Source organism: Juglans microcarpa x Juglans regia, chromosome 5S (genome assembly GCF_004785595.1).
Source record: "Juglans microcarpa x Juglans regia isolate MS1-56 chromosome 5S, Jm3101_v1.0, whole genome shotgun sequence".
NCBI classification, from domain to species: domain Eukaryota; kingdom Viridiplantae; phylum Streptophyta; class Magnoliopsida; order Fagales; family Juglandaceae; genus Juglans; species Juglans microcarpa x Juglans regia.
Window position 1 is genome coordinate 11,565,080 of NC_054603.1, and position 24,770 is coordinate 11,589,849.

General features: G+C 38.5%; 1 long non-coding RNA gene and 1 pseudogene across 1 annotated transcript; both read left to right on the forward strand.

The window, feature by feature from the left end:
- The first annotated feature begins 160 nt into the window (after positions 1 to 160).
- On the forward strand, positions 161 to 4,110 carry LOC121267976 (annotated as a pseudogene).
- An 11,999-nt stretch (positions 4,111 to 16,109) lies between these two features.
- On the forward strand, positions 16,110 to 24,121 carry LOC121267977. The gene is made up of 3 exons (XR_005941097.1): positions 16,110 to 16,652; positions 23,692 to 23,764; positions 23,882 to 24,121. It is a non-coding gene; the product is annotated as an uncharacterized LOC121267977 (long non-coding RNA).
- The last annotated feature ends 649 nt before the right edge of the window (positions 24,122 to 24,770 follow it).

A 24,770-nucleotide genomic window follows, 5' to 3' on the forward strand; every position in this document is an offset into this window, starting at 1 on the left:
CAAGCTCACAGTTTTAAGTCTAGCCTACAACAACTTCGAAGGTACGTGACGTCTTGTATTAGTTGATAATAACGATGCCACTATATTAGTTGGTCGACTATGTTGATATCATGACCATGGAAGTTGGGATTTTTTTTTTTATATATTGGAATTAATTTTAATGGTTAGAATATATATTAACAAAAATTCTTAAAATATTCTTCTAGCCAGTGCAACAAGGAAAAGAAAAATTGTAATCATGTAAAAACTGCACCCACTAGAGTGCATGTGGCTCCAATCCAGTACCAATACAATCAACTCAAGGGTGGCTCAACCAATTATAAATGTTGTATGCCTTATAATCAACCTCCATGGTGTATATTCCAAGTCTTGATTGTTCTCTTGCAACTAATTATTAGTTGTATGTTTTATTTGTTATAAAATATTTTTTTAATAGATTTATTGTGACTGCAGGTGCAATACCAAGTGAAATTGGTAATTTGCAGAACCTAGAGTAGTTCAATCTGGAAGCTAACAATATTTTTGGCACAATTCCACTGGAGATATTCAATATCTCAACAATACAGGAGATCTGAATAACAAACAATTACCTCTCAGGCACTCTTCCATCAGATATGGGCCATTTCCTTCCAAATCTCAAGGCGATTTTTCTTGGAGAAAATGAACTTAGTGGAACAATTCCAGCCTCTATTTCTAATGCTTCATAGCTCATTATAGTCGTCTTGACAATTAACTCATTCTCAGGCTTGATTCCAAAAACACTTGGTAATTTAAGGCTCCTCCGGCAGCTTTACCTCAGATCCAATAATTTGACCATTGAATCTTCAGAATTGAGTCTTTTTTCATATTTTTCGAACAACGCATATCTCAATACTTTGGATTTGTCTATGAATCCACTACATGGAGTCCTTCCTAATTCCATTGGAAACCTCTCAACCTTTTTTGAACAACTTGATCTCTCTAGTTGCAATATTAAGGGCAACATTCCCATAGATATTGGCAATTTAAGTAGATTGAGATATATGTCCCTGGGTGACAATGATTTGGCTGGACCTATTCCAACTACAATAGGAAGATTAAGCATGCTCGAACGTTTGAAACTTTCTGGTAATAGACTAAAAGGTCCAATCCCGTCCAATATTTGTTACTTAGGGAGATTAGGAGAGTTATCTTTAGCTAGCAACAAGCTTTCCGGGCAGATTCCCGAAAGCATAAATAATATGACTTCATTCAGATTTCTCAGCTTAACCTTCAACCAATTAACTTCAAGGATTCCTTCGAGCTTGTGGAGGTTCACAGATCTCTTGGAGGTCGACTTATCATCCAATTCCCTAAGTGGCTCTCTTTCATTAGATATTGGAAATATGAAGGTCTTCGCAATATTGAATTTATCAAGAAATCAACTATCAGGTCATATCCCAGAAACAATTGGTGGGCTCGTATCTCTAATCAATCTCTCTTTGGCAGTCAATCAATTAGAGGGCTCCATTCCTATATCTTTTGGTGGATTAGTAAGCTTGGAGTTGTTAGATCTTGCTGGTAACAACTTATCTGGAGAGATACCAAAGTCCTTAGAAGTGCTACGGTACCTCAAATATCTAAATGTCTCCTACAATAAACTACGAGGAGAAATTCCAACACAAGGACCATTTGTTAACTTCTCAACTGAATCATTCATGTCAAATGATGCACTTTGTGGTGTGACTAGACTAAATGTTCCTCCATGCAAAGAAGCTTCTCTTGGACCCAAAAAGGCAATGGGGGTGCGTATATTAAAATATGTAATGCCCACATTAGGGTTAACGATACTTGTAGTATCCGTTGTATTAGTCTCAAGAAAACTCCATGGGAAGAAGAATTCTAAACTTTCCAACAACAAAGACTCAATGCCTTTATCAACATGGAAAAGAATTTCGCACCAACAACTATTACAAGCCGCAGAAAGGTTCAGTGCAAATAACTTACTTGGAGAAGGGAGTTTCGGCTCAGTTTATAAAGGGACACTCTTAGATGGTACATATGTTGCAATAAAAGTTCTAAACTTGGAATTAGAAGGTGCATTCAAAAGTTTTGACATAGAATGTGAGATATTACGACACATTCGTCATCGAAATCTTGGCAAAATCATTTGCATTTGTAGTAACATTGACTTCAAAGCACTTGTTTTGGAATACATGCCTAAAGGGAACCTAGGAATGTGGTTGTATTCTAACACCCATTGCTTGAATATGCTACAAAGGCTAAATATAATGATTGATGTGGCAACGGCACTTATACCTTCATCTTGGTTATTCAACACCTATTGTTCATTGTGATTTGAAGCCGAGCAATGTCTTATTAGATGAAGATATGGTTGGACATGTTACTGATTTTGGCATCGCCAAACTCCTAAGTGATGGAACTTCTCTCACGCAAACAATGACCATGGCTACAATTGGGTATATGGCACTAGGTGATGTCAAGTACGATTTTTATCATTCCAGTCTTGCATAGATACATAAATGTTCTACTTTGATAACATATATAAGGACCTTTGCACTTAATTTATTTGGATTATCATATGTGAAATGATATGTTTTAACGTATGTAGAGTATGGATCTGAAGGAATTGTTTCTGCAAGTGGTGATGTGTATAGTTATGGAATCTTATTGATGGAAACTTTCACAAGAAAGAAGCACATTGATGATATGTTTACTGGCGAAATGAGCTTAAAGCGTTTAGTAGAGGAATAATTTTCGCTTTCGATACTTGAAGCCATTGATTCCAATTTGCTGAGCAATGAAAATGACTATGCTGCTATGGAGACTTGCTTATCAGCAACTATGGACTTGGCTTTGCATTGTTGTGCAGATTTGCCTGAACAGAGGATCGATATAAAAAATGTTCTAGCTAGACTTAACAAGATCAAATTAAAGTATCTACACGATTAGCAATCGGGCTAGTCAAGTAAAGTTTATTACCAACCTACGGTTTAATCAACAATCAGTATGCAATTTATCTACCACAGTTATTAGAACTTGTTCATATAAAATTCTTTAAAAAAATCTTATGCATTTTCAAGAATTCATATAAATAATTACCTAATTATGACAAGATAATATGAATTAAATTGGAAAATATGTAAACTATATATAAAAGTTAATAACTGGCAAATCTTCCCATTGGCACAAGTTATATATATATATATATGTATATATATATATATATATGATTTCTATAATAAAATAGATTAAATGTGTATATATATAGGTGCACGAACACACCAAAAATATCTTAACTCTATCTACAAACTTCAACAAAACAACATTGAATTAATATAAATAATATATTTATTAAATATCAGTATAATGATTTATAACATTCATATTGACTCAAATGACATCCATCATATCATCGTGCTAAGAACATGATTCTCTGTTATATTTTTAAATACTTTCAAATACTTGGCATAAAGTTTAATATAATATCTACAAAATAATAAATTTGAAGTAGTTCGAGTTCATACAAATCATAATGAGTTTAGATACGAATTTGACTTGTATAATAAGTCTAGCCTAGATTTTTGTTAGAATTTATGTTTTTCTTAAAACAACAAAAATCGAGACAAGTTCATGAGTTGAGCATGAACAACTTGGCTCATTTACAACATTATTTACAAATCTTAGGATTCCTCTCAAGAGACTTGTTTGATCCATTACCTTGTTAAAATACACACAACTAGAAGTCTACAAATATTAGAGCAATGAAGGTAAACAAACCGATTTTTCTATTCTCAGAGAACAATGATAGGAGTTCTTCTCCTTTTACTATTTGATCGGACTATAACATATCTATCATTGTGTGTAGACATGCTCCCAACATTGCAGGAGAGAAGCAAGGGGTTGAAGTCAGGAATCTCGGTAATCCTGGTTTAGGCAGCTTGGGCAAGTCTCCTTTCTAGATTTCGCACTCTTTTCATGACTCTAGGGTGCCTTGAGGGATGTGGAGTTGCCCCATTTTAGAGTTGTGTATATGATAGTGACAGAGCCAAAGATGATCTCTCTTTGGGGTCGAAACTTCTATTCCAATAATAAGTTTTTGAATATGATGGATATTGATTTGTATAACAATACAAAAAGGAAACTACAAGCATTCAAGTTGTTTCACTTTTTCACCCATGTCATGGTGGTAATAATAGATCATGAATAATAAAGTATGATTTTATCTCTTCAATGGAGAAATTAATATTTTGATCCAAAATTAAGATCTTAATAAAGAAAAAGAAAATAGTTAAATGTACTAAGTTATAATAGATATAAACAAATACATTGTTCCTTTTAGGAAAAAAAATACATCTTGGAAGGGATAAAATATATCAGGCCCAAAGTGATTTTCTAATCAAAGCCCAAGGTTGAGGGTCTCTTCTGGAGGGAAGATAGATAGAAGGAAGGAGGGGACAAAAGGTTGAGGAATGAGAGTGTCAAGAGGAAAAGAGGAGATGTGACATAAAAGAGAGATGATGTGATATAAATGAACAAGTGGCAGAAGATAAAAAGTGAGGGAACTAGACGATTTCAGGGCCTTGTTCTTTCGGACTTCTTCCATATTTTGACTTCAACCTCTCCTTCAGCTTCTTCAACCTGGGAACCAGAGCACCAACGATAGGCTTACCTTCAGAAATAGATCTCTGATCTCCTTTGTACAACGAGGATGAGTGACCATGAGAGTTTGTAAACAATCATCTTAAAGTGGATTCTCCCCCCTCCCCTAAAACGATCGATCCGTGGATGTAGGCATTATACCGAACTGCATTAATCTGTGTGTCTCTATCTCTTTTACTTTCCCTGCATTTATTTCTTTTTCATTGTCATGAATGTAAGCACGACCACCATACAACCGCATCAGACCATCGTACAGCCGTATCAGACCACTGTTGGGAGCTCCACACCACACCGATCGAGCAGCAGATCACCATAGCCGGCCGAGAATGACTATTTTTCCCCTTTCGACTTGTGTTATTTTTAGGTATTAACAGTTGACGTCGTCTGTGAGATCTGATTTACTTTCTACACCAGAAGCAGGAGAATGACGATTTTTCGACGAGCTAAATAATCACTAAACGAGCAGATGACATCCTCCAATATAAGTGCCCTCAACCTTTTGGCTTTTATTTTTATAAAAAAACTATAGTAGAAAATGGGCGACTGAGCCAATTCTTGCCTAGCAGGGACCCAAGTTACTCGCCACTTGAGCTGCAAACGTTTAGTGCATTTTGAGTGAATTGTGCAAAAAGAGGGGGTGTACATAGGTGAGTATTGTGCACTTATATGCACTCTATGCCGCACATGCACCTCTCGAGTCACTGGCATTGTGCACCTACACATGTCAGGCATAGCATTGTGCACTTAAGGGCACAATACCATGCACGTCCCACTATGCATGGCATGCACAACGACACGCACAGTGTCGTACAGGTGCACGTTTTCATGCACCCAAAGGCTCATGGCATCTCACTACGAATCTTGCTGACTTGTCGATGGTCACCATGTGCACCACCGTGGTTTCTATCTCTGCCACGATGTCCTCGTGGACCGAGGGTAGTGAATAGTGCACCTTATGTGCATCTCGCCGTGTACATCGGAGGACCACTCGGACCAGTCATGGCTCAACCGGAGGAGGACGTCGACTGCCACCACCTGGCCAGCCGGCGTCTTCAGTCTCCGCTAGTATGGTCCCTGACCAGCCCCCACGAAGCTAGTGTTCACCATGCAAGCCACGTGTAGTGGCTGAAACTACTCGGGCCAAGCCCTTCTGGGGTGGTCCTCAACCACCCTCAACCAGCAGCAGCCTTGTTGCGGGCAACATGTGCACAGGAGTGCATGTGGTTAAGGATACTCGGTTTGGCCCTGTTGTGGCATGGCAGGGGAACTAACAACTACCACGTGGATCATCAACGTCGTCTGTCTCCTCCTAGTTAATCCCGCACCACCCCCTCAAAGATGACCATTGCATCTTGGTCAACACCACCTTGCATGTCGCATGCACGCATCTCGGCCACCTTTCATCCTGGCCGCAACATCCTAGCCATCACATGCACCACAACTACCGCATACGTCTCGGCCATCGTCAGTAACTCAGCCAAGTTATTCAGCTACTTCTCTCATGGCCACAGACATATTGGGCAAAAGCGCTCGGCCACATACTAGTAGGCATCAACCCATCTCGGCCATGCACGAAGATGACCAACCCATCTCGGCCATGCACGCAGCTGAATCACAAAAGCCTACATACTTCTCAGACAAACACATCTCGACCTCCAACACCTCGCCCAAAGCATCTCGCCCATGTACATCTTGACCACCATTTCATTAGGCTCATAACTTCTCACTCCCCAATCAGACATAACCTTCTTAACCTCAGTAGTCCTCTGACCACTACTCCATCACGACGAGGTCGAGACACGAAGACCTTCAGCATTGCTGCCAAGACTACTTGCCCATGAAGTTACACGACCAAGAGGGATGCAGCGATGGTTACACATTCTGGTGGTCAGAGCTGTGTAGTGTTCACCGGACAAGCTATTTAAAAAAAAGAGAGAAGAGAGAGAGAGAGAGAGAGAGATGAGCAAGAAAGAGAAGAAACAGTAAGCAAGTGTGGGAAATTTTTGTCAAGCAAAAATTGGATACAGTGGCTAAAACATCCTGGCTTGTCTCTCTCAAAACTTATGCGGATTTCATTTATTCTAACAAAATTAATTCCTATAGTGCGAAACATCGGCAACACAACCCCACTTAGACATCGCTCGGACGTCTCAATATGTCTTCATCGGAATAAACTGTTTGGTATTCACATGCACACGGACAAGCACCTTGACTACTTACCCTCACCGTGAGAGTCAATAGGCAGGTCCAACCCCTTCAACGGCCTGACCACTTTCATGGCGAGGTGTGAGTCTAGCTCTAGCCTGCCCAACACTTACATTCCCTGTGGCGTCAACAGATGGGGGCGTGTTCAGTCACAAACTGCCCGACTACTTACCTTCCTATGAGGTTAAAAGTGGTGAGTCTAGTCTACAAACTACTTGACCTCTCTCACGGTGGATGCAAGTCCAGCCTCTTGGTTGTTTGACTAGTTACCTCAACCTTTGTAATGACCAAGTGCAGGTCTAGCTCTAGTTTGCTCGACACTTACCTTCCCTACATTGTCATCAGGAGGGTGCGAGTTCAGTCACAAACTATTTAACTGCTTACCTCCCTATGAGATTCAAGGAGGCAAGTGTAGTCTATAGGCTGCTCTACCTCTCTCATTGCAGAGTTCGGGTCCAGCTTCTTGACTACTTACCTTAACCTTCGTCACTGCAAAGTGCAGGTCTAGCTCCAGCCTGCCCGACACTTACCTTCCCTGCAGTGTCGATAGACGGGTGTTGGTCTAGTCTCAAACTGCCCAATTACTTACCTCCCCACGAGGCTCAAAGAGGCGAGTTTAGTCTCTAGGTTGCTTGACCTCATGCACAGTGGAGTGCGAATCCAGCCTCTCGGCTGCTGACTACTTACCCCAACATCCACCACGATGAAGTGTAAGTCCAGCTTCTGAGCTGCCTAATTACTTACCTCCTCGTGAGGCTCAAATAGGTTGGTTTAGTCTCCAAGCTGCACGACCTCTCTCATGGTGTAGTGTGAATCCAAATCTTCGACTGCCCAATGTTACTCCTAGGACGACATCTCCTCTAGCAGATGCCAAGAGTTTACAATCGGCCATAACCACTATCTTAGACCTTCACCACACTTCAACAAGGCTATTCAGGTTTACAAACTCCAAACTTGTGACTGGGAGTTATTTATGCTAACTGCTTTGACTTTTGCAGCACGGTCAAGCATCTCCTACTTACCTCCCCATGAGGCTTAAAGAGGTGGGTTTAGTCTCTAGGCTACCCAACCTCTCTCATGACGTAGTGCTGGTTCTGTTTTTCTACTACCCGACAATATTCCCAGGAAGACATCTCCTCCAACAAACGTCAAGCATTTACCATCATGCCATAACTGCTGTCTCAGACCGTCACCATACCCATGCAAGGCGATTCATGTTTGCAAATTCAACACTTATGATTGGGAATTACCTACACTAATTGGTCAAGCGTCTACTACTTACCTCCTCGTGAGGCTCAAAGAGGCAGGTTTAGTCTCTAGGCTACCCAACCTCTCTCACAGCATAGTGCGGCCCTAATCTTTTGGCTACCTGACATTACTCCAGGGACGATAGCTTCTTCAGCAAACGCTAAATGTTTAACACTCGTGCCACAACCGTCTCATTCGAGTTATGTTCATGAATGAATCAATAGGCGGGAAAGGTCAGGGACTACCCAAGACCCCTAGGTGTCGAACAGACTCACTTGAATGTCAGACCTTTGCACTCCAAGTCAAGCTCCACGCTTGTACCTTACGATGTTGAACAAATCTCTCACACATCTCCTGCCAAAGACGAGTTTCGCGCTCGTACCTAACGCGATCGAGCTAACCTCTCACTTATCTCGCTAGCCGAGCTACAGACTCGCACTCTACGCGGTCGAGTCTATCCATCGCCAAAGACGAGATCCGTGCTTGAACCTAACGTTTTCGAGCTAACTTCCTGCTTATCTTGCTATGTTGAGCTAACGCTCACACATTACGCTGTCGAGCATATTTCCTGCCTAGCCTCGTACTCTACGTAGTTGAGCCTATCTCGTGCACATTTCCCACCAAAGACGAGCTCTGTGCTCGTGCCTAACACGGTCGAGCTAGCCTCCAGCTTTTCTCGACAAGACATGCTCTGCGCTCGCACCTAACGTGATCGAACCGATATCCCACCTAGCCTCGTGCTCGGAAATCTTCATCGCTTAACGTAAGTGAAACAGATAACTAGGTGAAACGGATAATTAGGGACCTGCTCGCGAAATTTGTTTCTCTTCAGACTTTGGTGGATTATTTTGTTTGCATATTTTATCTTTAAAGATTCTCAAGGTTTTCTTTTAGAGCAAATCGCACTTAAGAATCACAGACAATTGGAGGAGATAAAATATACTAGGCCCAAAGTGATTTTCTAAGCCCAACCCAAGGTTAAGGGTCTCATCAGAAGGGAAGAAAAAGATAAGGAATGAGGGGACAAAAGGCTAAAGAATGTCAGGGTGCCAAGGTATCAGGAGAAGAGATGTGCCATATAGGAACAAGGGGCAGAAGATAAAAGGGAATAAACCAGAAGATTTCGGGGGCTTCTTCTTCTGGACTTCTTCTAGACTATGACTTTGACCTTTCCTTCAGCTTCTTCAACCTGGGAACCAGAGCACCAACAACAGACTCACCTTTAGAAATAGATCTCTAATCTCAATTATACAACGAGGATGAGTGACTATGAAAGCTTGTAAAACAGTCATATTATAATGAAATCACCCTCCGAACGACCCATGGATGTAAGTATTATACTGAGCCACGTAAATTTGTATCTCCATCTTTTTTACTTCTTGTATTTATTTATTGTTCATTGCCATGGATGTAAGTACAGATACCATACATTCGCACCGGACCATTGGCTGAGGCTCCATACCACACCGATTGAGCCGCAGATTGCCATAACGAGCCATGAATGACTCTTTCTCTTATTCTGACTTGTTGTGCTACTTTTAGGCGTTAACACATCTTTTGACCTTTAGAAATTTTTTGAGGTCAGCTGTTGAGCTAAAGAAATCTAAATAACTCAACTCAAAAGCATTTAAGTTGATTGACAGAATTATTACTTTTTACAAACCTTTCAGACAAATCTTTCCATATTTCAGCCGCAATATTCATATATAGCAGTAATACCACGTCATTACATGATGATTCAAGCATGTCAAAAAGGATAGTCATCTATTGGTTTGCTTAGTGTTCCATTATGTAAGCAAACTTGTTTTTAGTACAAATTCTCGTCCACATTGACTACCTGCCTGAATGAAATACAAGCACAACACCTAAATTTTATCCATGACTAATAAAAAAGGTTTGAAGGACCATCACAAAGATTAGAACTGGTAAAGAAAGAGAAGAGAAGCAATAGAGAATTTTACAAGAAATTTGACATCTTGATCAATTGTGGAAAGTATTTTTCTAATATCTTGATAAAAGATGAGGACCCAATGAAGCTTATCTCAAGAACTGAAAGAGAAGATAAAGAATAGGGCACAAAGTAAAGAGGGAAAAAATGCAGAGAAGAAAAATAGAATTTCATTTTAGTTATCCTTTTTTTTTTTCCAATAAGAGTAGCAAGGCTTGGCATACATGACTTAATTAGATAGGGCAACGGTTGCTGCAAGATCTTGAGTTTTCTACACGTGGAAGTTTATTACCGAAGTCTCGTTTGAATACAGAAACGGTTTTATCTCATCTCATCTCATTATTACCACTTTTCTAACTTTCCACATAAAATATATTAAACAATTTAATTTTTACAAATTCTAAAACAATAATAATATTAAAAAATAATATTCTATCAATGCTTTATTCAACTTTCATCTAAAACCATTTCATTTCATCTCACCATCCAAATGAGGAAGTAAAGTAATGCATGCAAATGGCTTAATTATTGCTTGTTAACAAAAGCTATACACAAGTTTTCAATTTGAATTGGTATGTTTTCTTCAAGTTAATTAGTTTCGTATAAAGATTATATGATTTATAATAAGTTGTTTCATTACAAGTAAGATTAAATTAGTAGAGTTGATTGCAACTATTTATGCAAGTCGTGTAGGTCTGCGACTAGTTAATACCTGAAACATCAAATTCTATTTTGAGCATGGACTATCCTTCATATATATACACTTGATAATTACTCTAGATAAAATGAATTAAAGGAGAGTTGAATTAGCATATTTACGACTAAATTGAAATGAAAAGAAAATAAAAATATCAAAAAAAGCATTCCTTTATTCCTGGGAGTTCAATAACTTGGAAGCTTACAAATTGTCTACTTATGTTTGTCTTGGACTTGGGCTTGGCATTGCTAGATTTTCGGCTCTACTGGATTTATTTGGGTCTGTCGCTTATGTCCAAAACGGGAACGCTTCTGAAAAAAACTAGAACACTTTCAAAGATGTCGGGCTCTAAAGTTGTCACTCCAGAAAGATGCATTCAAGTCAAGTCTAACTTACAGTTAGAATATATTAATTATATACCTGAAATTATATAGTTAATATCTTCGGCCGAGTGAGATTGATTTTTTTATTTGGTTTTTTTTATCTCCTAAGCATATGTAAGTGAGAGGATGATAACAAAGATAAGATATAGTGTTATCAATCAATAACTGAATTTATTATTCTTAAAAAAAGAGTTGATCTAATGGTCGATAGACAATACTACATCAATACAACCTGATAAAAATGAGATGAAAGTGTTGTATATATCATATCTTGTATAATTATTTAGATTTCCGAATACATTATATATATATTCGATCGGTCGATCGAGTTAATTGCAACGACGACTGAATGTTGAAGTATCATTTATTTAATTTTATTTTAATGGACAGTGAGTTCAGATTAATTTAAGAGATTTGTTACTTATCATCCATACAGACCACACACCACACCTTTTTTTTTTAATTTTATTATTTCTAAACTAATTGAGTTCTTCTACTTATTATCCATCAATCGCACATTTAGTAAGAGAAAAAAATTAAAAAATTAAGTGTGGTGTGAGAATGATAAGTATATTTTTTCTTAATTTATTATGAGTTATATTAATTTCATATTCTTAAATGACAAATATTTTTTTTAAAAAAAAAAAAGAATTCAAACTAATTCATTATTGTTTTGAATGAAATATTAAATTTTGTTACTGAAAAATCATATCTATTTTTACAAATTAATTTGTACTAATTTGGAGGAGGCTGTTTTCCAGATGGCTCCCCTTAGTTCACCTAGCCCTGATGGATTCTCACTTGTTTTTTATCAGCAACATTGGAACTGTTGGCAAAGAGGTGTATGAAGTAGTATTGTATGTACTGAATTCTAATGGCAAGATTGTTGAGCTTAATGAAACATACATTGTTCTAATCCCCAAGATTAAATCCCTTCTAAAGTGATTGATTTCATACCCATTAGCTTGTGTAATGTCCTCTACAAGATTATCTCTAAAACCATTGCAAAGAGGTTGAAGAAATTCTCCCTTGTATTATCTCTCAAACCCACTCTGCTTTTGTGCCTAGTAGATTAATCTCTGACAATATTATTGTGGCATTTGAGGTTTTGCATTCCATGAGTAGTAAGTTATTTGCAAAGGAGGGTCATATGGCCTTGAAGCTCGATATGAGCTAGGCCTATAATCGAATTGAGTGGGAGTTTCTTGCAGCTGTAATGCTGAAGATGGGATTTGCTCAAAGTTGGGTGAGGTTAGTGATGCAATGTATTAATTTTGTTTCTTACTCTCTTATTTTCAATGGATTGCCTCAACAAGATTTCAAACCCTCAACAGTCATTAGGCGAAGGGACCCTTTATCCCCTTGTCATTTCATCTTATGTGCTAAAGTGTTAAGCTCAAGATTGACCCATGCAGAAAGGCAAAGATCTATTACAGGGGTTCCTATTGTTCGCAGCTAGTTTAGCATCACTCGCATTTTCTTTGCAGATGATAGTTTGTTGTTCTGTAAAGCTAATGCTCTCGAATGGAGTAGATTGATCCACATTCTCAACCTCTAGGGACTCGGGTTAGAAATTGAACAAGGAGAAAACATCTATTCAATTCAGTAGAAATACACCAAGATAGGTCCAAGAAATGATCCCCAATATTGCTCGAGTTAGATCTTCAGTACCTTATGAGAAATATCTCTGATTACCTACTTGGTTGGTAGCTCCGAAGTTAATTCATTCAAGAGTATTCTAGACAAAGTTAGAAGTAGGTTGATCAGCAACAAAGTCAAAACTTTTTCTCTAGAAGGTAAGAAAATTCTTATTAAAGCTATGGTGCAAGCTCTTCCTACCTTTAGTATGGGAGTTTTCAAGCTCCCTTGTAGCCTGCTCAGGAGCATTAACAAAGTGATGCAAGATTACTGGTGGGGTTAGCAAGAGGAAGAGAGGAGAATACACTGGATTTCTTGGAATAAAATGGGCAAAACTAATACTGCTAGAGGTCTAGTAGTATAGGGAAAAGTATGATTTGGTCAACTATTTGGAAGATGAAGATTTATCCTACAGGAAAAACCTTTTTGTGGAGAGCATGTAAAGAGGGTTTGCCTACTATGCTGAATCTGTATAAGAGGAAAGTGGTGGAGAAGCCATACTGTCCTATATGTCTTAAGGGGGTGGAATCAGTTACTCATGCCCTATCGACTTGTCTTGCTGCTCAGCAAATTTGGGGTCAGTGTTCTACAAAGCTACAAATAAGTCCTCACTCAGAGGGGCTTTTCCTGGGTTTGATTGAAGACCTGTGCAGCAATCCAGATATTGAGATCATGGAAGAGGTTGCAGTGGTTTCAAAGAGAATATGGTACAAAAGGAACATGGTTGTATTCCAGAATGAGTTCAAGCATCCAAAAGTGGTAGTGAAGCAAGCAAGTGAGGATTTGCATATGATGAAGGAACTACATTCTTAGAAACCTGAGCAGTGTAGTTCTATTAATATGGTAGTTCAAAGCTAGACCCCCCTCCTAAGAATTATTTCAAAATAAACTGGAATGCAGTTGTGGACAAAATTAATTGTAAAGTGAGAGTAGGTATCGTAGTGAGGGATGGGAATGGGTTGGTTTCTGCAGCTATGAGACAAAACAATGTCCTTGTTCCTTGATCCTTGATCCTCTGTTGGCAGAAGTTGCTGGAGCTTTTGAAGCTGTCAAATTTGGTCTACAACTGGGACTCACCAAGATCATTTTAAAAGGGAATTCACTTCAGATTGTCCAAGCAATTCAAAGAGAAGAAGAGTCTTGGTTAGAAGTAAGATTACTTGTCCGTGATATCAAGGACCAGTTACAGTCCTTTGCCCATTGGTCTATACACCATGCGTATTCATTTGTTATGAGTTGGTGATTTGAAAGAAGAAGATATTTCCTTAAAAAAAAAAAAAAAAAGATATTCCAGAAGGGGAGATCTCTTCTGCAGGGAATGAGGGAGTGATGGCAATTGCAAATACACAACCTAAAGCTAATTTTTTATTATGTAAAATTCATAAATCTAACAAATATAATCTCTTAAGGTGTAGTTTAGACAGTGAGTTGAAATAAGATTATTGAGATGAAAGTTGAAAGTTGAATAAAATATTATTTGAATATTATTTATTATTATTATTATTGTTTAGGGATTTGGAAAAGTAAAATTATTTATTATATTTTGTATAATAATTTAGGAAAATTATAATGATAAGATGAGATAAAATGATTTTTATATCCAAACGGGGCAAGTGATCAGTAGCATATTCAGTCTCATTTTTATAAATCGATCGAGCCACTTAACTTGCCAATCTCTTTCGGAATGTTGCCCTTAATATTGCAATCATGTAGTTGACAATTTTGAAGAGAGATTGAGAGGTTCCCAATAGAATTTGAAGGGATTCCATTCAGGTGATTTTTGGACAAACCTAAATATCTGAGATATGATCTGCAGTACTCCGACAAAGAAGATCATAAAAGGCTCCTATGTTCTAGAAATTGAAAGGCCAAATTAATATATGCGAGGTTGAGCACCTCCAGGAGCCTTAAATTCCCAATTGTTTTTGGCTTTGAGCCTGAGAATGAGTTTTGACTCAATTCTTACATGGTGAGCTGTGAAGCATTAAGAATAGAGTTGGGAATCGTACGTTCCACTTAGTTTATTTCGGCCAAGACTTAGGTTTTTGAGGATTTGCAAGCAAAAGGCCCATATTTGATGGAAGGTCGTGGCTAGAAAGATTATTTGACGTCATTAATTAGAACAACTTGTATTGTTGAGATATTGAAGATCTCGATCGAACGGATTTAGTCCAGAAAAATAGTTTAATCCAATATCAAAATGCTCTAGTTTTTGCAGATTTCCAATTTCACTTGGTATATTGTACCAGACACAGTATGAATAATAATTAATATTTACATTCATACAAAAAGGAAAATAAGCTTATATATGAATATCTCATCGCAACTCACTATCTCTAAATGTTACCATATTGGACTGCCAACGAGAAGAGATTATTTTATCAATTTAGTCTACTTCATGTTTTAGAATAAATGTGTACTATCCATGATTTGCAGTAAAATAAAGAGGGAGGAGACTTTGGAGACAGCCGGCCAGGAGTAGTACAACATGAACCTCGTTCTCATGAAAAGCACTGTTCCGCAACCATTTCCTCTCACGATGAATATTATTTTTCCGTTGGGTGAGATCGAGTAGATCAGAATAATTATGAAATAATTAGCATCTTGCTGTACTACACATTTAATATTATTAGGGGTCAAAGAAATTTGCAGTGAATTGTGATGTACGATTATAACTCGACTAATTATATAATGCCAGCTTATTAATTTGTGGACTCTATAAAAAAAATATTATTTCATGTCGTTGTTTTTGAATTAATGCGAAAAATGTAGACTTCTTCTCTATACCATACCTTTTAATTAGCATGGCTAAATAGAAAACAAAGGTACAAAAATATATAAAAATTAATTAAGACTGTACCCTTCGTCGTAGAATAACGAGTATAAGACAAAGAAAGATTAATTTCAAAGGACACTCGCACAAGCACAATCTTACACGTACGGGACAATGACACGCCCTAAAATAAAGTTTGAGTGAACATATTGGAGTCGTATTTTACTCGTACTATTCCTTACCGTATACTTTTATTTTGTTTTGGACAGCATTATTTTCAAGCAAAACAAATAGAAAAAAGATATTTGCAATCGTAAATTGTGCAACCGCCGCATAATTGCTTTGAAAAAAATGAATAAAACATAAGATCCATATGAAAAAAATAATTTTTTTAATAGTGGACTCCACTCTTTGTCAAATCGATTACGTGGCGATTGTACACTTCACGGTTATATGTAGAATTACTCAAACAAATATGATGACTTCAACGCCCAAACCATTCAATCGGACACCCCGCACTTTTCTCGAGCTCCTCATAGATTCCGATTGCTGCCATCTCTTTAAACATTAATAAAACCAGTACTAGTTCTTCCTTTGAGTCCAATACAAATCCTACTTCTCCAATCAACGTACACTCATGGTAGACAAAATTGGTTTCCTCGTACCCCATTTTCTTACTCTCATTTTGGTACAGTAGTCTTACACAAGTACTGCCATTCCCAACATTACAACCGATCAATCTGCTCCTGGCATTAAAGGCTTCTATTTCTTATGATCCTCACGATGTTTTGGCAAATAATCGGTCAACCAGTAGTACTTCCGTTTGCAATTGGGTTGGTATCACACGTGGCTCTAGACATCTCCGAGTCACAGCCTTGAACCTTTCTTACATGGATTTTGATGGTACCATTCCTCCACACATTGGAAACCTCTCGTTTCTTGTTAGCCTAATGATCAGAAACAATAGCTTTCACGGTTCAATTCCCAACGAGTTGTCTCGTCTTCATCGGTTGCGGTTTTTAAACTTGGGATACAATGAATTCAACGGAGAAATGTCATCATGGATAGGGTTGCTAACCAAACTTCAATATTTGGCGCTGTTTGGTAACAACTTCTTAGGTGCTATTCCACCATCTCTATTTAGCTAGCATATATATCAAACCGGTTTTGATCTTGAAGGAATTTATCTTGGATCAAATAAGTTTTCTGGTCCAATGCCTTTTCATGTTTTCTTCAACATGCATATCTACGCTGCAATTTGTTTAATGTAACACCCCGCACTTTAGTGTATTTTTACTAAAGGATTATTTTTATTTATTTAAATTTTATTCTCGTATTTTAAAATTGGTTGGATTTTTAATGAGTTTATTTCTATGATTTTAATTGGTGGAAATTAATTTTTATGTGCTTTCTTAATATTTATTTATTGTTGTGCATTTAAATTGTTTTTCATATTTAATTAATTACCGTTGGATTTAATTATTTCAATTTGACTTTACCATTACGTTTAAATTATTTCATTTAATTTGTGGTTTTAAAATCGTTTCCGTTGGATCATTTTCGTGACCCAAGTTATGAGGATTGGACCTCATTTCTTTTCCCTCTATTTTTTCTTTTCCTTTTCTTTTTCTTTTCTTCTTTTTTTTTTTTTTTTTTCTTTTTCTTTTTCTTCTCCCGGTTTCCTCCCCGGGTGCGCGAGTTCTCCCTCTCTCTCTCTCTCTCTCTCTCTCTCTCGCCGTGCGTGGCTTCCTCCCCAGCCCGCCGCCGTGCGCCGGCGGTGGTCGACACCGCCCGGCTCCACCGCTCCCCCTGCCGCCGGCGATCACCTCCCTCCATTTCCAGCTCCTCCATCGTCGCCGTTAACCACCACGAACCCATTGAAGCCGCGGCGTTCCATGCACCACTGCGCCGCCGTCGCGCCACCTCCGGCCACCATCTTCCTACCACTTCATCCCCGGCCTCTTGGCAACCCATTGGACCCAACCCCAGCTCCGATCCGTCACCGGTGAAGCCCCACCAAGTCCATCTCCGATTTGTACTTTTTTGGCCTAAAACCACCCCTTGCGCCGCCACCCACGGCAAACCACCACCACCACTAGCTTCACCGACCTCCCTAGGCCCTACCCTATCAATCTTGGGTCTTCGTTTGTCCTCGTTGAAAAATGGGTATCTGTGACCCACGGCCACAGTGTATTTTACACTGTGGTGTTGCTCAAACGTCGCATTTTTTCAACTTCGTGATCCTCGGAAAATTATTATATTGCACTGTAAGTATTTCACCAAAGAACTTTCGTAATTTAAATGTATTTTTGCACTAACCCATTTCACTGTGTTTTTGGCATGCCGGACTGAGTCCGAGGAGTTCGGGGGTCGGATGGATTTGTGATTGGAGTTGTTTGGTTGGATTTGATTGGATTGGTATTTGTTGGTTTGGATATTGTGTTGGTACATGTGCATTTCATCATTTCATGCATGATCATGTTTGTAAAAGAAAACTGAGTTTTCGTGTATTGCATTCATGTTCATGTACTTTGAAAAGCTATGATTTTATGTGTTAATATTTTTGGTGCGTGTGTATCACGACCCCAAGCCGAGATGGGGCATTAACTCGGTGGAGCTCCTCTGGTTACTCGGGAGCGGAATATACTGAGTAACGTCCCCTGGATTGTCGCCGGGCGACAATGGGATCGGACGAGATGGTCTCGTGCCGACTCCGTGGTCCTTCTGCTGGCGGAGACTAGAGGATGTCTGGCCACGTACGCGCTGGGCGCAGAACTGGGCATCGCTCGTTGCGTAGTGTGAGTGCTTGGCCATGTACGCGCTGGGCGCGGAACTGAGCACCGCTGCGAAGCCAGGACGTGCGGATGGTCCATAGGGGAGGCCATGGTGCATATGGAAATAATGCATGGTGCATTTGGGATTAATGCACTATTTTCTGGGAAAATAGTGCGAGTTGATTTTTGGGTAAATCATTTTCTGGGAAAATGATTTACGGATAATTTGGACCAAAATGGGATTTTGGTGTGTGTTGGAAATTTATCATTTTCGGGGAAAATGATGTTTTGTGGAAAAATGCTTGTTTTCATGTGCATGCATGTTAGTTGCATTTAATGCATTTTGTATTACGTTGTTGTTTGGGTTATACTTACCTGCGAGACCATTTTGTGGTGTCGCAGATTTTGATGTTGATGAGGAGGAGGAGGGCGAGCCTGAGGAGACGGCTCCGCCTGAGGAGTGATCTGGGATCACTCGTTTGTACATTTTAAAACTATTGTAAATTATTTTATGAATGACTGTATAACTGCTATTTAAATCTTTACTGATGTTTGATTGTAATTAAATTCTGGTACTTAGTTGACTATCCGCTGCGTTATTTTATTTGAACACTGTTGCATGTACACACACTGGCACTTCGTTGGGATGTGTGACCGTGTTGTCACCATCCTGGCGTCTCGATCCCTGTGTATTTATATAAGGGGGATTGGGGGCGCCACAGGTGGTATCAGAGCAGTTCGGCTCTGGGTAAAACCACATGTCCCTTAGGATAGAACCAGAAAATTATTTTTATTATTATTTTAAAATAATAAAATTTTTGTTTAAGTGGTGTAAGTTAAGTTATTTATTTTATATTATGAGTTTATTGCTATTTTATTTTATGTTAATTGATGTTATTTGATTTATTTGATTTTATTGCTTTAATTAGTGTTTACCTTTGGTTGAGTATGGTTTTATTGGCTTTATTTATTTTATTGTATAACAATTCTGTTGTTTATTTATTTTATTGTATAATAATTTCGTTGTTTATTTATTTATTTGTATGTCATTTTAATTTAATTGTTTTATTTTATGGCGGATTATTTTATTGTTATATTTATTTTATGGTGAACTACTTCATTGGTTTTATGCATTTGGTCGTATGTTATTTTATTTATGGAATTTTATTTTGTTTTGTTCGAAATTGAAAGGCGGGTTAAGGGTTATGTTATGACAGGAAGATGGTACGACTGAGAAGGCCATTGTTAGGCTTAAACATTGGTATAGTAGGCCTGAACTCTTGGTGATTGGTTGTTTTAATATCAAGGCTCGAACATTAGGGTCTGGGAGAACTCTTTGGATTAGGTACTCAAGTTGCTGCTAAGGAGGGGAATAGTTTTTAATTGCTTAGGATAATTGAGGATTTAGGTTCCGTAGAATTTAGGTAATGAGTCTTTGAGGTAGGGGATTGTAAGTTCAACGAATGTCAATGTTAGATTTATGAGAAGTTCATCTAAGGTTTGTGGCCCCATAGTTTTTTAGAAAATAAGTTAATGGGATTTAAGCTGGTAGGTTCAACAAGCAATTAAGAGATTACTTAGACTAGAAGTTTTTGATCTTGCCGACCTCGATAAGCAATTTGATAACATTTGGGGTTTTAGAATTTACAAGTTTTATAAGGCGAATGTTTTAGATTTGAGTTCATCGATCTTGAGGATTTCAGGAAATGATTTATATTTGGGTTAAGGTTTTAGAATTGCAGAGTTGAATGGCTGAATTAAAATAGGATTGATCTGAGTTGAGTTATTGATATGAAAATTTTTTAGGGGAAAATTTCTTTGGAGATGGAGGATGTTGATCTAGTTCAGTCAATAATTGTTTTTAGCTTGAGGTTACAGTGTCAGGTTGAGGATTTAATCCATATCAATTTTAAGGATAATAGATGGTGGTTCGCTGTGTGTTTAGTCACCGTTAGATTAGATGATGTTTAGAATGTAGATGGTGAGCTTTCGGGTTTAGGTTGTTAGGTAGAAGTCTCTAGGCACTCTTTTTGATTCGCTAGGTTGGAATTGAGTCTTTTAAAGTATGTTTCTTATCTTAGAGGAGATGAGTGTATTTTGGGTTGAGGTTGTTTATTTTCAATTTGGGATGCTGAGGTTGTTTGATATTGGGTTTCTGTCTTTGATCATGGTTGTATTTTATAGAATTTGATTTTGATCAAGGCAGCAGAAGTTAATTGAGGAATTTGAGTTATAACTCGTGGTTTTGGGAGAGAGAGTGTTTTTTCTACCAAATTGTGATAAGGGTTTTGGTTAGTAGGAATGGAGCCACCTTGTACTCTTGGTGTTAGTTTCATGAGGACGTAAGTTTTATGCATGTGGCGAATATCTGAGTGCGCAGCAGAAGCGTGGTATTTTTGTTGTAGTCAGGAGTTCAAATTGTGCTGATTTGAAGAATTAATGGTGACTTGAATTTTGAGAAGATACTTGTGATTGGCGATTAATCATTTGGTTGTGCAAAATCTGTTACTGATGGTTAACATTGGAAGTGGCTATTAGGTTTCCAATAGTAGAATTCAATAAAGGTTTAGAAGTTGGAGCATAGGAGTTGATTGCAGTTGGCACATATTATTGTAAGGGCTTTTGATCATTGGAATTTATTGGATGTTGTATTAAGGTTCTTGAGGAAATGAGATTTTTGGATAGCAGTCACTCTAGGAATACTGGTCGTGATGTGTCATTGGGGGACTAAAATGAGTATGATGGATAGTGCCATGCTCATTGAGGAATGTGCCACGTGCCGTCTAGTTAAGGTTGAGCATCAAGGTAGACTTCAACCTCTCCCTATTCCAGAGTGGAAGTGGGATGATATTTCTATGGATTTTGTGGTAGGGTTGCCGAGGACTCCTAGTGGGAAGAACTCAATTTGGGCGATTGTTGATGTCCAAGATATGTTGGCCATTTTCAGATCATAGAGAAGGTTGCGCTTGTTGCTTATAGAGTGACCTTACCGGACTATTTTGGCGGTATGTTCTTAGTCTGCTCTTAGTTGAATCTTATTCCTGTCTTAGTCTTAATGTTGACCTTGCCAATTTCGAGGACGAAATTTTATTTAAGGGGGGGAGGATGTAACACCCCGCATTTTAGTGTATTTTTACTAAAGGATTATTTTTATTTATTTAAATTTTATTCTCGTATTTTAAAATTGGTTGGATTTTTAATGAGTTTATTTCTATGATTTTAATTGGAGGAAATTAATTTTTATGTGCTTTCTTAATATTTATTTATTGTTGTGCATTTAAATTGTTTTTCATATTTAATTAATTACCGTGGGATTTAATTATTTCAATTTGACTTTACCATTACGTTTAAATTATTTCATTTAATTAGTGGTTTTAAAATCGTTTCCGTTGGATCATTTTCGTGACCCAAGTTATGAGGATTGGACCTCATTTCTTTTCCCTCTATTTTTTCTTTTCCTTTTCTTTTTCTTTTCTTCTTTTCTTTTTTTTTTTTTTTTTTCTTTTTCTTTTTCTTCTCCCGGTTTCCTCCCCGGGTGCGCGAGTTCTCTCTCTCTCTCTCTCTCTCTCTCTCGCCGTGCGTGGCTTCCTCCCCAGCCCGCCGCCGTGCGCCGGCGGTGGTCGACACCGCCCGGCTCCACCGCTCCCCCTGCCGCCGGCGATCACCTCCCTCCATTTCCAGCTCCTCCATCGTCGCCGTTAACCACCACGAACCCATTGAAGCCGCGGCGTTCCATGCACCACTGCGCCGCCGTCGCGCCACCACCGGCCACCATCTTCCTACCACTTCATCCCCGGCCTCTTGGCAACCCATTGGACCCAACCCCAACTCCGACCCGTCACCGGTGAAGCCCCACCAAGTCCATCTCCGATTTGTACTTTTTTGGCCTAAAACCACCCCTTGCGCCGCCACCCACGGCAAACCACCACCACCACTAGCTTCACCGACCTCCCTAGGCCCTACCCTATCAATCTTGGGTCTTCTTTTGTCCTCGTTGAAAAATGGGTATCTGTGACCCACGGCCACAGTGTATTTTAAACTGTGGTGTTGCTCAAACGTCGCATTTTTTCAACTTCGTGATCCTCGGAAAATTATTATATTGCACTGTAAGTATTTCTCCAAAGAACTTTCGTAATTTAAATGTATTTTTGCACTAACCCATTTCACTGTATTTTTGGCATGCCGGACTGAGTCCGAGGAGTTCGGGGGTCGGATGGATTTGTGATTGGAGTTGTTTGGTTGGATTTGATTGGATTGGTATTTGTTGGTTTGGATATTGTGTTGGTACATGTGCATTTCATCATTTCATGCATGATCATGTTTGTAAAAGAAAACTGGGTTTTCGTGTATTGCATTCATGTTCATGTACTTTGAAAAGCTATGATTTTATGTGTTAATATTTTTGGTGCGTGTGTATGACGACCCCAAGCCGAGATGGGGCATTAACGCTCCTCTGGTTACTCGGGAGCGGAATATACTGAGTAACGTCCCCTGGATTGTCGCCGGGCGACAATGGGATCGGACGAGATGGTCTCGTGCCGACTCCGTGGTCCTTCTGCTGGCGGGGACTAGAGGATGTCTGGCCACGTACGCGCTGGGCGCGGAACTGGGCATCGCTCGTTGCGTAGTGTGAGTGCTTGGCCATGTACGCGCTGGGCGCGGAACTGAGCACCGCTGCGAAGCCAGGACGTGCGGATGGTCCATAGGGGAGGCCATGGTGCATATGGAAATAATGCATGGTGCATTTGGGATTAATGCACTATTTTCTGGGAAAATAGTGCGAGTTGATTCTTGGGTAAATCATTTTCTGGGAAAATGATTTACGGATAATTTGGACCAAAATGGGATTTTGGTGTGTGTTGGAAATTTATCATTTTCGGGAAAAATGATGTTTTGTGGAAAAATGCATGTTTTCATGTGCATGCATGTTAGTTGCATTTAATGCATTTTGTATTACGTTGTTGTTTGGGTTATACTTACCTGCGAGACCATTTTGTGGTGTCGCAGATTTTGATGCTGATGAGGAGGAGGAGGGCGAGCCTGAGGAGACGGCTCCGCCTGAGGAGTGATCTGGGATCACTCGTTTGTACATTTTAAAACTATTGTAAATTATTTTATGAATGACTGTATAACTGCTATTTAAATCTTTACTGATGTTTGATTGTAATTAAATTCTGGTACTTAGTTGACTATCCGCTGGGTTATTTTATTTGAACACTGTTGCATGTACACACACTGGCACTTCGTTGGGATGTGTGACCGTGTTGTCACCATCCTGGCGTCTCGATCCCTGTGTATTTATATAAGGGGGATTGGGGGCGCCACAATTAATCGTCAGCTTCCCAACTTTACAATTTTTTTTCTTCGCTCCTAAAATCTATCAGGCGAACTCCCAGAAATGGAGAACTTAACCATGCTTACAAAGTTAATTAAACCTTAGTCAAAACAACTTTGCAGGTATATTTAGTCTTGATTGCTCAATTATATAATATATATATATATATAGATATATTAATTATCTTTAGTTGGTTAGCAAACCCCGATAACTTTTTCTAAATGGTAATTTGTTCACAGGGACCATCTGATAATCTCTGTACAAGTGCAAACAGCTACAGATTCTAGATTTGTGGAAAAACAATTTCGATGGAGTAGTACCCCAAGAAATAGGGAACTTAAGCATGCTTACAAAGTTAAGCCTCGGTAATAACAACTTTGAAGGTAATTTTATTGTTGTTTTAATTAGGTCCGTTCCTTTCATTTGAAAGCACAAAATAATTTGACAAAACATGATGGTGGAAAGTACAAGATTATTTAAGCATGTACGTTTAGTAAAAGGAATGGAAATTGCAGTGGATGCCAAAAGAAATTCAAATTCTCTTGAGTCATAATGTTAAACTATTTTTTAAAGTAATACTAGACATAGTACTGGCGTGCAGCAAGCCTCATGAAACCTATTTAAAAGAAGTATGCTGTGTTATGAGAAAATAAAATTTTCGTATGGGTCCAAGTGTGTCCCACCGTTTTTTATTAGGGCATCTTTGAGTAATGAGATGAGATAACATGAAAATTATGAGAATAGTAGTGAAATAATTTGAGTTAATCCAATCTATTGGATTTTGGGAAAAGGAAGAGTAAGAGCTGAAAAAAATGTTGTAAAATTTAAAATTGTTTGATTATTTTCTAATATATATTATTTTTGTTTTGAAGATTGAAAAATCAATAATTTTTTATAATATTTTGTCTGGAAGTTTGAAAAAGTTATAATGATTAGATAAAAAAAGTTTTAAATTTAAAACTGAAAAATGACCCACTACAAAGATTACTGTGGTTTCCCACGGAGGAAATTCTTGGCAAAAGACCGGTTTCTCCTAGGAAAAACCTTTTACCCACCAAATCTATCCATGGGAGTCTCGTGGGGTATACTTCGCCACAAAAAGTGTTATTATCCACGATAACTATAACT